The 16,467-nt window shown below is 33.8% G+C and overlaps 1 pseudogene; it reads right to left on the bottom strand.

Moving 5' to 3' along the window:
• Positions 1–9,368: 9,368 nt before the first annotated feature.
• On the bottom strand, positions 9,369–15,672 carry LOC120169769 (annotated as a pseudogene).
• Positions 15,673–16,467: the final 795 nt, after the last annotated feature.

The raw sequence follows: 16,467 nt of genomic DNA on the forward strand, positions 1-16,467 counted from the left end.
GGCATTGGCTATGTAATCTGGATCAAGATGGAAATATTGACCTAGGAGGTAGGAACGTACTCCTATGGTTTTGGTTTTGTCACGATTTTTGATACAAACGGCATTACAGTAGAAGATACGAACAAGTTGATGATAGACAACGGGTTCAAGTTCGAAAAGTTTATCAAATTTCCATTCGTCTAAGATAGGGAGATATTTAAAGTTAATAGCAACCATAGCTTGAAGAGATGGGATACGTTCTTCCTTAATCTTATACGAGTCAAAATATTGGTAAAACCAATAACGATAATCTTTAGGACCCGGTTGATTGAAACAAGAATTTTGGATAGTCAAGTTAGGATCAAGATTTGGAATAGGATTTTGAGGAATAGGAGGAGGATTTGGAGGAGGATTTGGTTGACGACTAGAACGACTAGATGAAGACCTAGCACGTTTAGGATTAGACATGGTGAAGGAAATCGGAATAGATTGGATAACCTACAATTTTAAAAACAAATGTATGCAATTCAATTAATCCCAAAACTCAATTGAGTCCTCAATATTTCAAGGTTCTCTAAATCAATCCTAATGGGCAAAGTTTTTGAAAAACTTTTGAAAAATATGGTTTTGAGAAACAATATATGTATAGTTTTCATAACAACAACATAATCTAATCAAAACACAATAATTTGAAAAATAACAATTTTTTTTTAATTTCGAAAATTTAAAATTTTTGGAAAATTCTTGTGTTTTTGATGAAATTAGTTGTAACATCTAGTGTCTAATCACTAAACAATCAATGCCCGATCACTATTTCAACCTAGAACTAATTAAAACTAATCCTATGTTCAAAATCAATGAACTAGAGAGTTTAGAAAAATTTACCTTAAAAGATGAAGATTGAGGGGATTTAGATGTTGTTTGCACGATTTTAATGATGATTGCAAGTTTAGGAGATGATATTTGAAGTGAATTCCGATTAAAATCAATGATTTGAGGCAAGAATGGAGATTTGAGTGTTTGAGGGTGAGGCAGAATAGGTTTTGAGGTTTTGGGGTTTTGGGGTGTTCTGCCCGATTTTAACAGAACCCCAAGGGGGTATCGATTCCCCTGTGGGGGGGAATCGGTTCCCTTTCAAAGGGGGAATCGGTTCCCTCATGGGGGGATCGATTCCCTCTGCACCAAAATGCTAAAATCCGACTTTTAAGCACACAAAATGCTAAATTAATCTTCTCTAGTGGTATAGGCAACTCATATATTGAAAAATAATTATGTTCAAACAATTAAATTAATCTTTAATCAATATTTGAACATAAAGTTAATTTTTCATCAAGAATCATAAACTCCCCCTAACTAATAGTAATGAATGCAATCAAAAATTACTATTATGAGCATTTTTCAGTATTTATTAAAAGTGCTGAATTATTTTAAACACTAAGTGAAGATAGGTCAGTTAAACCTAATTCTCTCCTAAGTGTCCAAAATCTTTCCTTATCTAAGGGTTTTGTAAAAATATCCGCTAATTGATGCAAAGTATCAACAAATTCTAGAACTACATCTTCCTTAGTGACATGGTCTCTAATGAAGTGATGTCTAATTTCAATGTGTTTAGTTCTAGAGTGTTGGATGGGATTTTTAGTGAGACAAATAGCACTAGTATTGTCACACTTGATAGGAATAGTATCTACTTCAATTCCATAATCAAAAAGTTGTTGTTTCATCCATAAAACTTGTGCACAACAACTACCGGCTGAAATATATTCTGCTTCAGTGGTAGATAATGCAACACAATTTTGTTTCTTTGAAAACCAAGAAATCAACATATTTCCAAGGAATTGGCAAGTACCGGAGGTGCTTTTCCTATCTAATTTACATCCTCCATAATCCCCATCAGAAAAAACATGCAAGCTAAAGCTAGAGTCTCTAGGATACCAAAGTCTTAAACTAGGAGTGTCCTTAAGGTATCTAAAGATTCTCTTAACAGCTAGTAAATGTGATTCCTTAGGGCATGATTGAAATCTAGCACATAAGCAAACACTAAACATAATGTCTGGTCTACTTGCAGTTAGATAAAGTAGAGATCCAATCATTGACCTATATAAATTTAACATCTACACATTTACCTCCTTCATCTAAGTCAAGCTTTGTTGAAGAGCTCATTGGAGTGTCATGAGGTTTCCCATTTTCCAGTCCAAACTTCTTGAGCATATCTTTGACGTACTTAGCTTGATTAATGAAGATGCCATCTTTTCTTTGCTTGATTTGGAGTCCCAAGAAAAATGAGAGCTCCCCCATCATGCTCATCTCAAACTCACTTTGCATTAGCTTAGAAAATTCTTGGCAAAGAACATCATTAGTAGAACCAAATATTTATATCATCAACATAAATTTGAACTACTAATAAATCTTTACCTTTATGCTTTAAAAACAATGTAGTGTCAACCTTTCCTTTTGAAAAACCTTTTTCAATTAAAAAATTTGACAATCTTTCATACCAAGCTCTAGGAGCTTGTTTTAAACCATAAAGAGCTTTTGTCAATTTAAGAACATGATCTGGAAATTTTGAATCTTCAAATCCTGGAGGTTGTTCCACATACACTTCTTCTTTTATAAAACCATTTAAAAATGCACTTTTAACATCCATTTGATATAATTTAAATTCATGAAAACATGCAAATGCTAATAACATTCTAATTGCTTCCATCCTAGCTACGGGAGCATATGTTTCATCATAGTCTATACCCTCTTCTTGAGTATACCCTTGAGCAACAAGTCTAGCCTTGTTTCTCATTATATTACCACTCTCATCAAGCTTATTCCTAAATACCCATCTAGTACCTACAGTAGATTTATTACTAGGCCTTTCAACTAATGTCCATACTTTACTTCTCTCAAATTGATTTAATTCTTCTTGCATAGCCATAATCCAATGTTCATCATTTAATGCTTCTTTAATATTCTTAGGCTCTATGCATGAAATAAATGCAACATAATTACAAATATTTCTAAGAGAAGATCGAGTTGTTACCCCTTTGGATGGATCACCTATAATCTCACCACCCTTGACATAGTTGTACTCTCTTGGATAAGATACTTCCCTTTCTTCAATGGTTGGATTCTCAAGAGGATCATGAGTTTCCTCATTTTTCGTTTCTTCCTTTGATGATGGTTCTCCAACTTCATGTCTAACATCATTTGTATTTATAACACCTACATCATCATTCACACAAGAATCCTTCCTTGGAAGGGGATTATCATCGAAAACAACATGTATAGACTCTTCTACAACTAAAGTTCTTTTATTAAATACTCGATAAGCTTTAGAATTTAAGGAGTAACCCAGAAAAATACCTTCATCACTTTTAGCATCAAATTTGCAAAGGTTTTCTTTACCGTTGTTTAAAACAAAACATTTACATCCAAAAGGATGAAAATAGCTAATGTTAGGCTTTTTATTTTTGAAAATTTCATATGGAGTTTTCTTTAAAATTGGCCTAATCATTACTCAATTAACAACATAACAAGCAGTATTTGTGGCTTCCGCCCAAAAATATTTTGGCAAATTATTTTTACAAAGCATGGTTCTAGCCATTTCTTCTAAAGTTCGATTTTTCCTCTCAACAACTCTATTTTGTTGAGGGGTTCTAGGTGCTGAAAAATTATGACTAATACCATTAGAATTACAAAATTCAATAAATCTAAGATTTTCAAATTCAGTGCCATGATCACTCCTAACACTAGTTATAGAGTAACCCTTTTCATTTTGGATTATTTTTGAAAATGTGATGAACTATTCTAATGCTTCATCTTTAGTACTTAAAAATAGAACCCAAGTATATCTAGAATAGTCATCTACCAAGACAAATGCATATTGTTTTCCACCCAAGCTAGTAGTCCTAGTTGGCCCAAAAAGATCTACATGGATCAATTGTAATACTCTACTAGTTGATACATCATTAAGGATTTAAAAGAAACACGCTTTTGTTTTCCTTTAGCACAAGCATCACAGATTTATCATTACAATTAAGCTTGGGCAACCCTCGAACTAAATCTTGAATTAGCCGTTGCAAAAACATCATACTAGCATGTCCTAGTCTCCATGCCATAACCAACTATCATGTTCATCCTTAGCAATTAGGCATAAATTAGTCATATCAAAAGAATCTAAATGCACCATGTAAATATTCCCTATTCTATGACCAATAAGCATAATCCGATTAGATGCAATGTCAATGACTTTACAACCATTAATTTCAAATAAGACATTGAATCCTTAATCACATAATGACTATACTCAATAGATTATGCTTTAATCCATTCACATATAAAACATTCTTAATTTATGGAAGAGGTATTACCTATTATACCAATACCTTCAATGTGACCTTTGAATTGTCTCCAAAAGTCACTTCTTCTCTATTTTTGGCGTTAAGCTCAATGAACCGGCTTTTGTCTCCGGTCATGTGTCTTGAGCATCCACTATCAAGGTATCATGAATTTGAATTTGTTTCTCGTGCCTTGTAGCAATGCCTTTCCCTACAAACATAGATTAATTTTTGATTTTTGGTACCCAAATTCTTTTGGGTCCATTCATTAGTTTCCAAAATCCTAGTCTCCTTAGGTATCCATTTGTGTAGGATATTTTTATCTTTAGTAGTAATGAGTTCTTTAGGAACCCACATACTTCTAACGATTTTTCCATTAGATGTTCTTTGGGGACCTCTATGATTGTAGTTTCTAAAACTTTTTCTAACAAAGTTGGATTTTGAATTTCCACCTTTTTCAAAATGTTTTGTTCCAACTTTATCAAAAGAAGTTTTAAGATCATCAATTTTCTTTTGATGATCATCATTGATCTTTGAAAGTAAATTTTGCAAATCTAAATTTTTCTTTTCAAATTCTTCTAGTTTGATTTGCAAATCTTTGATTTTACTTTCAATATCGTTGTTGGTTTTGGATATGAGTTTGTTTTCATTTTTCAATTTTGAAACATCATTTTTATATTTTAAAAATAATTTCTCATAATCCGAAGCCAACCCATTATATTCCTCTAATAACTCATCATAGGATAAATCATCAAAATCGGATGAGTTAGAAGTTACCTTAGAATCTTCCCCAAATGCCATCAAGCACAAGTTAGCTACTTCTTGTTCCTCTTCATCGGAACTTTCTTCATCGCTCCATGTAGCCACATGAGCCTTGTGCTTATTCTTTGATTGGCCCTTTTTCTTCAATTATGGGCAATCATATTTAATATGCCCTGGCTTTTTGCATTCGTAGCAAATGATTGGGTCCTTCTCTTTCGGTTCATTTTTGAGGCCTTCATTTCGTTTGAATTTTCTTCCTCGATAAGGTCTCATCATTTTTCTGAACTATTTGACAAACAATGCCATTTCCTCGTCATCATCATCGTTATTCGAATCACTCTCATCTTTTGTGGATTTGAGAGCAACTCCAATGTTTTTCTTCTTCTTCTCCTTCTCCTTTGGTGTCTCGTCAATTTTTTCGAGGTCCACCCTCATCTTCGAGCATCATTTCATGAGTGAGGAGTGACCCAATTAGCTCTTCAAGAGTTAAGGACGTTAAGTCCTTAGACTCGATGATTGCCGTCTTCTTTGATTGCCACGATTTTGGGATGGAGTAGACTAACTTCCTCACAAGCTTTTCATTTGAAATGATCTCTCCATATGATTTGAGACCATTGACAATCGTTGAAAATCTATCCGTCATAGCTTTGATATCTTCATTTGGTTTCATCCTGAAATTTTCATAGCTATGCGTTAGAATACTAATTTTAGATTTCTTTACCTCATCGGTACCTTCATGAGTGACTTGAAGTTTGTCCCATATTTCTTTGGCGGTTGTACACGATGAAACTCTTCCGTATTCATCTGGTCCAAGAGTACAAAAAATTATATGGATGGCTTTGGAGTTGAGCTGGAACATTCTTGTCTCTCCTTCACTCCACAACCTTGGATGAGTGAGAGGTTTGATGTATCCTTCTTCTACAGCATTCCATGCTCCCATGTCACTTGCTTGAATGAAGTACATCATTATATTCTTCCAATAAGCATAGTTAGCTCCATTGAAGAAAGGAGGCTTGTTGACGGGCATCGAATCGAGACCGGAGTCGAAGTTTGAAGCGGAGGCCATTGATGACTTTGATAATTGATATAACTCTTCCCGAATCAACTCAAGAGGCGATTAAACCTTCAAATGAGTTAGGCTCCTGATGCCAATTGTTGAGTTAATCAATTGACGGATTTGGCCAAGAGGGGGGTGAATTGGCAATTAAAAATTTGGTGGAAGCTTTTGCAGAAAATTGAAAGTAATTGCACAGCGATTTAGAGTGGTTCGACTTTCTCAATCAAAGTCTACGTCCACTACCTTAGCTATCCACACTAAGGATTTCCCAACAAATTCACTAATTCTTTCTTTTGAGGCCAAAGAGATAACCTTACAACACCCTCAAGAATATACCCCAATTCTTGAGAACACTATTTCTCAAAGAGAAGATTACAAATTTGCAAACTTACAAGGAAAACCTCACAAGGTAAGATGTTTGCACAATTCTAGAACAAGAAAAGAACACTCAAAGATAATTACAAATGAGGACAAATGGTGTTCTTGAAAGTAAAAATGAATATTGAAAGAAAAAATTGGCTTGATTTGCACGAACTTGGTGTTTGATGCTTTCTCTGTTTCTCTATGATTTCTTGTTGAAGGGCTTCAGAACTTGTTTAAATACACCTTGAATCACTTCTGAACGTTGGGGATAATTAATGAAGATAATATAGCCGTTTAAGTGTGAAAACATTTAATAAAAATGCTTGGAGCGTGGGGGGAATCGGTTCCCCCTCATAGGGGATCGGTTCCCTAAGTGTAAAATTCAAATATTTCGACCGTTGAACAGGGGGGAATCGGTACCCCCTATGGGGGAATCGGTTCCCTCCGAGCATTCTGGAAATCTCGGAGCCAAACCATTCAGGGGGGATCGGTACCCCCTTGGGGGGAATCGGTTCCCTCTGAGTAATCTGGAATTTTTGGCTTTGAAATGGTTCGAAATACTTTGAAAGATTATTTTGAAATTGTTTTAAGATTAAAACTTAATTTTACACTTAAGTAAGGATTAAAAATGATTTTTGAAATATTTGGAGTAATGTTTTGATATTTGAATAATTATATCGAATATACTTAGAAAATCATTTTGGAAAATCTTAAAATTCATTTAACTTAATTTGTTATATCGAAATATCAAAATGTTTTCAACACGGTTTTATGAGAAAATAGGTCTACATAATGTATCGACACATTTTAAGTTTGTGTCGATACTTTTTCCAAAATGAATGCCCAACGATGTGCACGCATAAAGTGTCGACACATTTAAAATTGTATGTTTCCCAAAAACATCAAAACCGATAATTATAATGTAATAGGTAAATTTGCAATGTTTATTTTAAAAATAATATTATTATTTTGTTAATAAATAATATTATTTTAGTGTTATCCTTGGTAATATTGTAAGTGTTTACCTAATATGTTGTAATAATAAATTAAGTAATTAACAAAATAATATTATATAAGCGGTTATTACTTAACTTGTACGTTATAAAAAGTATTAATGAGTTTTTACGTCATTAAAAACAAAAGAATCCTTATAATAAATAATCTTTGCAAGTCCTTTACAAATTACGTTAATATGTATGTAATAATTACATAATAAATATTTTTTACAATTCATAAATAATTTATTTTCAAATAATATTCATATTATATTACATTGTAAACTTAATTACAAGATGCAATTATTTTTTTTCGTTAATAAATGAATATAAAAAATATTATAATCAATTAACGTAGCTTTTTTTTATAACGTACAAGTTAAGTAATAACAAAATAATGTTATTACACTATAATAAACGTACAAGTTATTTTAAAATAACAAAATAATAATTAACCAGTTATGTTTTCCTTAGTAACATTTTAAGTGTTTACCTAATATGTTGTAAAAACAAATTAAGTAATTAACCTATTTTATTATATAAGAGCTACCTATTACGTTATATAAGCGCTACCTAATATGTTATTGTGTTTGATAATGTTTCCAGTAATTAACATATTTTATTATATAAGTGTTACCTATTACATTATATAAGTGGTACCTAATATGTTATTGTGCTTGATAATGTTTCTAGTAATTAACCTATTTTATTATATAAGCGCTACCTATTTTATTATATAAGCGTTACCTATTACATTATATAAGCGCTACCTAATATATTATTGTGTTTAATAATGTTTCCAGCAATTAACCTATTTTATTATATAAGTGCTACCTATTACATTATATAAGCGGTACCTAATATATTATTGTGCTTAATAATGTTTCCAGTAATTAACCTATTTTATTATATAAGCGCTACCTATTACATTATATAAGCGGTACCTAATATGTTATTGTACTTGATAATATTTTCGATTAAATGATATAACATAACCAGTTTAAATTTTAACCGGTCACTTGTTTAACTGATCACGCCGTTTTTTAGCCGTTTTTTCAATGTAAGAATATAGTAGTGTGTTATTTTTTGAACTTTTAATTGCTTTTAATAGAATAAGAATTTTTTTTGAACATTTAAAAACATCTAATAGTATTATAAAGTTAGAATAATTACGCATTTAATACCTAAATTATTAGTCTTGATCTGTTTTAGTACCTAAACTTTCATTTTTTAAATTATACCTAAAATTTAGTTTTTGTTTCATTTTCGTACTTCTGTTCAAAATATAACGTTAAGTTTTGAAAAAAAAATAAAGTTCATGTACTAAAACAGACCAAAATTAATACTTTAGGTATTAAATGCATTAAGTGTTTAACAGCGAGATATTCAAATGAAACAAAAACTAAATGTTAGGTATGATTTAAAAAAAATTGAAAGTTTAACTAATCGAAACTAATATTTTAAGTACTAAGTGTGTAGTTTTACCCTAAAGTTAAAGAATATAGGGTAAACAACGCATCTAGTACCTAAACTATCAGTTTTAATCCGTTCTAGTACCTAAACTATCAGTTTTGATCCGTTCTAGTACCTAAACTTTCAAAAAAAAATCAAAACTTAATGTGAGATGCTGAAATGAAACAAAAACTAAACTTAAAGTATGATTTTGATTTTTTTTAAATTTAGGTACTAAAATTGACCAAACCCGATAGTTTAGGTACTAAATGCATAATTTATCAAAGAATATATTACAATGTAATAAAATAAACAAACATAATATCATCAATTAAAATGATCTCTCATCTCTATTCGATGTTATTGCTATTAAAAATTACGTAGTATCTCATATTTGGATAGACACTGATGTTACAATGAAGGATACCAATTCTACTAAGTAGCGGGGGTGCCTTGTTCCTGTAAGAATTGGAAGTCAGGATTCTCGGCAAGTTCAGCAGTGGGTTTTACATATGCAAATGCTTCTAGCTTCATGGAATCAGTGATGTCCTCCACTCAGAATGGGATGCTGCATTCAAACAGGATGACCGATGATTAAGGGCTCTGAATGAACTTCAAAAGAACCAAGTTTTTGAGGGTTTTGTTCATCTTTTTACCTGGAGTCTTCATCCAATAAAACGGAGCTGCCATCGGCATCTGTCATGAGAAGTTTGATTTGGGAAATGACCTGTGCAACAATGGAGAGGTTTGATTAACATTGGAGGGTTGGCTAAAATCTGCATTTTTCGATTAATTCTTTTGCAGCCTTACGTCGGCCGAGACACCTTCGTTGTCGTTGTCATCACTGTAAAGAGTATATACTTCGTAGAATAGTTGAACGCTCAGAACCTGGTGATAAATTTCATGCAGGTCAGTCGGTTTTACTTCACCGGAATGATTGTCAGTTGCACCAGATCTATTCACCGTACGTGCATGTAAAGAGATGAAGTGACTTACAGTACAGAGGTTATTCGTTATTTCATCGTACGATATTTTGGACTTTTCAGGCATAATCTGAAATGCAACATAAAAGAGCAGTTACTAACAGCAAGGAAGGGTGGGTACCATAACTAACAAAAATATTTGCAAACAGAACCAAGGTTAGTTACCATCAGTTATTATGTGTTTAATTTATGTTGTTCATTATGATCCCTAGCAGTTACTAATGGTTATTTTAGGTCCTTCTTTAGTTCTAACTAATGATTGTTGACAGTTTAAAACAATTTCATAATTACCCTGTGGTGATTAATTACCAGGCACGGTAGATACTTTTATAACATTGGCGTATGTGTGTGTATGTATATAAAACAGCATCAAATGAGACTGACGTGTAAAAATGGATGAAACCACAAGAGAAGTAATTTAATGCAACAAAATTCTAACATAGTAATATCAGCAACTGAAGAAACATACCAAGAATCCAACTGCTTGCCTTGTGTGCTTAAGTTCATCCCATGACGAGCCAACATATTGTAGGTAGAGAAATCATCACCAAAGACAACGTTGAACTCTTAATTAAGATTTAAATGCAGTAAGGTGTAGGCGACACTTTCAACAGTTATTAGTCAGAACTAAAGAAATTACCTCTTGTGTTGCTTCGGCACACCATTTTTCCAGTTCATCTAGACCTGACTTCATATATTCCCCATTGCTAAATGTGGAGCACTCTCGATGCTGAAGAAGGCTGTACCAAAACATCATCATTTGTAATTAACACTTAATTATCTTATCTACGGTAATAGAATATAGGGTAAGGTACACAAATGGTCTCCCGACTGTAGGACGGTGTTTATTGAGTCTCCCGCCTAGTAAAAGTTACGAAATGGTCCCTTGGCTATACGGCATTGCTTTGTTGAATTCCTTGACTATTACAAGTCACAAAATGGTCACACGACTATTTATATGTTCTAAACTCGTCATTTTCTGTTAAAAAATTGATGATAGTCCGAGCTGGATGTTAACATGTTGACTGATAGATGATAAAATATGATCCCAAAATCTCAAATGACTATCATATCTCTCAGCCAATCAGTTAACATCCAGCTTAGACTGTCATGAAGTTTTTAACAAAAAAGGACGAGTTTGGAATATATGAATAGTCGGGTTACTATTTTGTGACTTTTAATAGCCGATAGACTCAACAAAGCAACACTCCACAGTCAAGAGACCATTTTGAAACTTTTAATAGTAGAGGGACTCAATAAAACAACGGCCTATAGTCAATGGACCATTTGTGTTCTCCCTAGAAAATGATGAATAAATAGTGATTACGTATTAAAGAGCTGTACATTCATGTATGCAAAGTTTTGAGCAAAAATCTTCTTAGCAAGTATTGGAGGCACCTAGCAAGAAACTGTACCATAAGCTGTTGGTTCATCAAAAATATGGAAAAGTCCAGTATAACATTGTACGTACATGATTTTCTTTTAATATCCTTAGCATCAAGTTCAGGCATTCAATAATGTTCTGCCAGTGACTGGCAGGAGCAGTATTTTTTTTCTGATTCTTCATATACTTCTGAAGTTTCTTTTGACGCCATAGGTACCTGATATATGGGGTAATTCTTTATCAACATAAGAAATTTCAATTCCTTGATAAATATAGCTACTTTCATCCATGGGAAGATTCAGTGATTGCAAAGTAAAGGTCCTCATACCTGAATACAAGAAGAAATATGTTGAGACAAGTCTTTTTTCAAGTTGTCCCTCATGATTCCATAGATCTTTTCTACATATGCTTTAAGCAGCTGCTTAAAAGGAAGAGTTGGATACTTGGCCTCAACCAGATGCACTACATCAACTGGGAGATCGGAAGATGATGAGCGGAAACTCTGAGAAAGAACAACATCATGTCACATAGTTTTTTCCATCATAAGCTCTACAATCATTCAACAAAACGTTGATAATCATCATTTCAAAAGATTTTGAAAGAAGAAATAGAATTCTTCTGGTCTTCTCTTCTTTCTTTTCCTGGTGATAATTAGGGAAGATTTTTATTCATAATTCATTTGTTTCCTTGGCGACCTTCATTGTAAGTTCTTTAACTTGCTGTTCAAGCTTTTCATTTGCTTCTTGGAGTGCACCAGTTTCCTTGGCAGCCTGCAGAGAGACAGGGTAATCAATTTACACAATCATGCATTTACTATCACCTTCTAGATGAGACTAACAAAAGATCAAATCAAACAGATGCAAGGAACATAAAGCACAAATGAGCATTATTATCCCGTTTCTCAATAGATGGCTGTTATAGTAGGGGTTGGCTCCAGACACTCCTTTGTTCTTCTATAATTAATCAAAATGAGCAGAATATATTAACTCTAATATTCACATGGAAATGGTGTACCTAAGGTATATCATCACCTATGAAGAAATTTTGCTGAAAAAATACTCTTGTTAGCAAATACCAATACAAGACAGGATCATGGGCTTCAACTAATTCAAGGAATAAAAGAAATAGAGAAATCACAGAATTATCATTCTTAGCTTCATCAATTCTTTGCATGCAATGCTTGCTCTCACAGCACATTGTATGATAATCACTGCTTCCTTTAACCCATGGTAACGATCGATGGCCAATTTTCATTGACATCGACTCTGTAGCATACAAAACTCACGTGGCTTCAGAATACAAACAGAAATTGTAAAAGAAATAGCAGTCGGGAACTGCAATGAAAAGAGTATTAGAATGATTTCTTTTGAAAAATCAATCAGCGTCAATATTTATGGCAACACAACTAGGCCATTTCCTTTAATCGGAAAATTTTGATTGTAGAACCTTCTTGTGTGCAATCCAACTGCAATTTGATCGTAGAACTAGCAGCTATTGATGTTTCATTGATTAAATCTTTACCTGAATTACAATTGCCGCCACAGTCTGCTTCCTGAATCGAAGCTCATTACGAGCACTCAGCGCACGCAAACTTGCCTGAATGGAAACAGCTGAGAAGCACAAATTCTTGTATGCTTTCCTTTTCATAAATCTGCGTGCATATTTTTGAATAGTCAGACTAGCAGCTTCTCTTCTCATTCCCTCATATAGATGGCGTGCCAGTTGTCCTGCAAGCAGGTTAGAGAAAGCAAAAGGAAAAGTAAACAAGACACTAGATATACAACAGCAATTCCATCCAATGAAACAATCACAACTGCACGTGTATGAAACTCTTGAAACCTCTACAAAAGGCTTGAATTTGTATGGAAGATGACCTCAACAGGACAAACTTTTCCGACACATATATGTACTGCATCTTCTCTGTATTTTCGTTGCTGCTCTTCCCAAAATCTCAGCTCGTTGACCATCTAGTTCGGCCATCTGACCAACCCTGAGAAAAACTTTGGTTTTTCCAATCTGAAACCGCTGAAATCAACCAGCAATCAACCAGCAAGCAAGAAATGTGGAGTGCAGACATGCATGATCTAGTAACTTCTGAAGAAGTAAATGGATTGACAAAACCCGTCCCGAAGTTTCATAATAAGAAAATTTATAAATACAAGATGTACCTGATAACCACCGAGGTTACTCTTCTCCAGAATCTTTTTGCAACCAGCGATCTTATCACTGCTACCACAGAATAAGTAACACCTCACGTGTAACTCGTTAATTCTAGTAACACAACTGTAAACAATAAAGGTAATAATTTTGAACTGCAAGAGACAATCAAGGAGAAGCTACCTCTTACTGCGAACCTCCGGAGCCAATACGGCAAACCGTTCAATAAATTTGTGAAACTGCTTTAGGAAGGGAAATCCAGCACAACTAATTCTAATTGCCTCCATCACTCCCTAGAGTCAAACATGTATCAAAATTATCATAAATGAACTTACAGAGACAGGCTGATTATCATCAAAAGTATTGACCAAAGCACCAAAACTTACCCCTACATCGGAGTTGTTGTAGTACATTACTGTTTTCAAATATTGCTGGCTTAATCTTATAAAAAAAATATATTGCTGGCTTAAGAGCATTATTTGGCTTTACACATCGAACGTAGTGTGGTTCAGTGAAATTCAACGTCTAAAGCAAAGACTGGAGTTGTTGCTGTACAAAGCACATGGTATGGGTGGAAATTAAGGAAAATAGGCGAAGAATATAATCCACCTTTAACATACACGCTAAAACTGAAACAGACCTTGAAGCCAGAACCTATTGAACAAAACTTTGATGATTTGGATGATTCCTCAGGTAAAGGAGGAAACAAGCTTGAAACAAAAGAGCATTTTGAAGCAGCCAGTAAGGCTTGATGCTCTGGAACAACGTAATCTTTGTTCTTGTCCAGGAAGAGCTCGGTCTGGTAAGCCACAGACTGCTCCTCTTCATTGTCAACTCTCCCTCCCATAAAGGCTAGATAGCGCATAAGTATCTTTGTACTCTCCGTTTTACCAGCTCCACTTTCACCACTTACCAAAATTGACTGACTAATTGACTCATTTAAATTCTGTGTTCACAACATTTATTAAATCAATGATTGATAATAGGAATGCAGAAGAATTTTATGATTGATAATACTACCTATAGACAGAGTCTGCAACAGCAAATGGATGTGGGCTGAGCTCACCCAAAGCTACCCCTTTGTACTTTTGCATCACCTTATTGTCGTATAAATGTGGTAGTCTTTGAAAAGGATTTACAGCAATCAATATGCTTCCTGTGTAGCTCTGGAACAAACACCAGAACATTTAGCTGCACATAGCAGTACATTCCTCTAGAAAACATAAAACAAAGAGCGTATTAAAGTAACACATTGAAACAGTCATCACAAGCCATACTAAAGGGCTGCAACAATGAAAAACGGTATCTGGTTAGTACACTATCATAATATCATAAAAATCAAGTAATATGAGAAATATGCTGAAACATGTAATGTGAATAGCCTTGTCTATTTCGAACCATATCTAAATATAAAAATGGATGATAATCGGCTGATAATACTTACATATATTTCATTAATATCATATCGACATTTTAAGTTCCGAAAAACCCCAGGTTCATGCAAATATGCTAGCTTTGTCATATCCTCAACACCAGATGGAGGAAATTCAGGGTCCTTGGGATGGGCACTAGATGTCTTCGACACAACCTACACAACAATGAAGGAAAGAAAAGCCATGAACCTTTCAAACTCTATTTTCAAAACTCAGACAATGACAAAATAAAGGGAAGTGTTCTTGTTAACCAACATATACAGTGAAGGTAAATAAGAGGCTGAACAGATGACAGGCGATGTTAGATGAAGCGACGATGAACCGGGTTCATCATCTAACCATATGCTACGTCAGGTTACATGGGTACTAGCACAAGGAAAAGGTTAATTATTACATGAGGTTTAAAATAATTTGATTAGTAAAAATCTAAACTTGGAATTAGAAAGATGAGTAAAAACTGAAGTTAAAAATAATACCTAGTCAGAATAGCTATATTTATTCCTTCTCTTTGTACAAATTAAGTCATGTAAGTGACTAACAATTACCAAGTAAATTTAGTTTCTTGCTAACTCATGTACTAAAACAAAAGTATTAAATAACATTCGTACAAAACCTAGCATATATGTTGAAGAAGTACTCACCGTCTTATTTGATGTACACAATACTTTAATCTCGTCCCCATTAATTTCTATCACCTCCCCATCTATCCAAGCATCATCTGGATCCTCCACCCAAACAAGAGTACCAATCATAAAAGCGGACGAAGAAGCCTGCAAGCCCATGTCAAGTCATCAGCCCACCAATTTGAGGGAAAAAAAAGAGTATGAAACATAAAAAATAAGGTATAATTATGCAGGTAGAACAAAAAGGTTGAACAGTGCATTGTGTAACTACCTTCATGCCACATTGGAAAAGAGTAAGAGAACTTTGGTTTGTATGCTTCTCACCCGTAACTCGGCGTGACGGCTGCATCATAACGGTTTGAACTTTAGTTTTAAAAAACGCAAGGTGCGCCGAAGTGCAAAGAATTTCTCAAAGCTAGGCACAAGACAGAGGCACGCATCTTTCGTAGCCAGGGTGCACTTTTTATACTAAAAAGTTTATAAATTAATTTTATAACATATCCTATAAATTAATTTTATAACATATATATCCACAGCATTACTCACTGGTTCACTCTTAAAGCACTTATCTCCTCCCTTCTCACTCTACCTCTATCTCTATGAAAATTGAAACATAGAGCCTTTCTTTCTTAGTCAGATTCATTCCTGACTTGAAACAAAGCAACTCTTTCATCTCTCCAAAGATACTATCACTAAACCATATCTACTTCCATCATTTACATGGACAAACGCGTGGTTTTATTTTGGGAGGAGCGAACTTGAACTTATAATATTTAGTGGGTGAATTTGAACTTATAAAATTTCATAAGACGAAAATAGATTTCAATAAAAAATACATATGAAAAATAAAATATATAATAATTTTAAATTTCTTAGAAAAGTGAGTGTCCCATCCGTACCCCTCGATCCATCTCTCACTGATCCAGTGGAATTCTATATTTTTTTCATCATGTA

This window comes from Hibiscus syriacus, unplaced genomic scaffold (genome assembly GCF_006381635.1).
Source record: "Hibiscus syriacus cultivar Baekdansim isolate YM2019G1 unplaced genomic scaffold, ASM638163v2 tig00111769_pilon, whole genome shotgun sequence".
Taxonomy (NCBI): domain Eukaryota; kingdom Viridiplantae; phylum Streptophyta; class Magnoliopsida; order Malvales; family Malvaceae; genus Hibiscus; species Hibiscus syriacus.